The sequence below is a fragment of the Lycium ferocissimum genome, chromosome 2, assembly GCF_029784015.1.
Source record: "Lycium ferocissimum isolate CSIRO_LF1 chromosome 2, AGI_CSIRO_Lferr_CH_V1, whole genome shotgun sequence".
NCBI classification, from domain to species: Eukaryota; Viridiplantae; Streptophyta; class Magnoliopsida; order Solanales; family Solanaceae; genus Lycium; species Lycium ferocissimum.
Window position 1 is genome coordinate 55,232,076 of NC_081343.1, and position 2,078 is coordinate 55,234,153.

A 2,078-nucleotide genomic window follows, 5' to 3' on the forward strand; every position below is an offset into this window, starting at 1 on the left:
ACTTGGATTTTTTTTTTCATCTCTTCCTATCTGGTAATTTGAGTAAAATGACCACCAAACATATAGAATTTGCAGCTCCTTCAAACTTTCCTGAGACTACTATTTAGGAAGTAATGCTTCTTTTGCTCCTTGTCTGACACTTTGCTCTTTGGTGGCTTCTTAACACTGATTATGAGCTTTCCTTGACTACATTACTTACATTACTTCATTATAACTGAACCTGCGTCCTGTATTGATCTTCATATTGTTCTTTCAATAATAAAATAATGTCATTAAACTGAGGTACGCTTTACTATTTGATTATTGGCTTCTATTTTATTCTCCTTTTTTGGGGGGAGAGGTGGTGATCCTGTATTCTCTGCTTTTCTACACAAACCTAGAACAGATCAGCCGATATTTTATCTAGCGGTTAATGGTTGAATAAACTTTCCTAAAATTGCTCAATTTGTGATTCAAGCAGTGTTACGCTTTAATGCTAAGTGTTCGTTAAGTTTCTTAGGAAATGCATATGCTGCACATGGTTGTTGTCTTTGTTTACCCCGAAATTAGGTAATGAGTTGAATTTGTAAATGAGGTATAAGATATGTGGATACTTTAATCTATTTTGATTAACGAAGAATGTATATGTGGATTCGCTTATTGATGACTTATATATATATAAATCTATGTGCTAATAATTTGGATGAATATGTTAATATTATGGATTTGAGCTAGATATATATATGTGTATTTCAGTGCAATATTGAATAATACGGTTAAATGAATTTAACGCTACAAACCGGACCAAAATCAGAGAGAGTGAGAGAGAGAGAAAGAAAGCTTCAATATAAATTCTAATACAATGTTTTGGATACGAAAGCTAACCCCTAAAAGTGAGGAAATACTTATCCTTATTTATAGTTTTTCTCTATGGGCCTTTCATACATCATAAAGCCCTTTTAGAATAAAGGAAGCCCTAATATGGATAAGGTTAGGTCGTGCGGTCGACACCGTACGACTATCGGCGCTTAGGTAGCAAAACGGTCTTCACACGTGGCAATTGAATAACTGATTGACCGGACCAACGACCACGATCAACTCGGCTATGGAGAAACCGGACCAACGGCCACGATCAACTCGGCCATGGAGAAACCGGACCAACGGCCACGATCAACTCGGCATGGAGGAACCGGACCAACTGCGATAAGAAGTTTACCCCGGATAAATCGGACCTTACGGTTTTCTTCCAACTTCTTCGATCGAAGCGCTGATGCTGTACCCTCGATGCGAGTGCTTGTGTTCGTCTTAACTTCCTTTTTCGGCCCCTGATGTCTCACCGGCTAAGTTAATCCGCTTTTTTACCGTATACGTATAGTCCCCACACTTTCCGGACCGAAGCTTTGCGAGTAACGAAAAGTGGATAGTCAACGAAATCGGTGGTTCCGTAGGCTCGTTCTTATCTTTTCATTTTGGCGGGGCTGTCAGTCACGCTAGCATCCTTACGCCATCCGCCACGTGTCACCTCCGAACGGCAATTTACGAAATCGCCGTTACGCACGTCTTTTTAAATCACGTCTCATTAATTATGGGACACGTGGCGTCCCCCGGTTGGTTGGGATCTGTAACCGTTTCAGATCCCATGCCTATATAAGGCCTTCAATGCCTTCCTTTTTTCACTTTTACTCCTTCATTTCTACTTCTTCACTTCTGTTTTTACCCTCAATTCATCATCTTCATTTTCCTCGTTGGTTCAACCGCTCTAACACCCATATTGTTCTTGAAATGCCATTTGGCAAGAAAACTCGTTTTACTCAACTTCCGTCGCTCTTCGATTGAAGCGGCGTTCGTTCCTTCACTTTGTAACATTCGATTCTTCGTTCGTTTCATTTGTCCCTTTTCTTAACTTAACTTACCAAATTTTCAATCTTCTTTTCCGTCTACCGAATGTCCGCCAACACCGAAACCACTTCCCGTGACGTTCCCTGCTTTCTTCTCGCGAGCGTAGCCGTATCTCAACCGAAAGGAAAAACCATAGCCGAGCCTACCGCTTAAACAAGAGTACCGTCCAAGCCAACAATAAAGAATTGAAGGGGACGCCT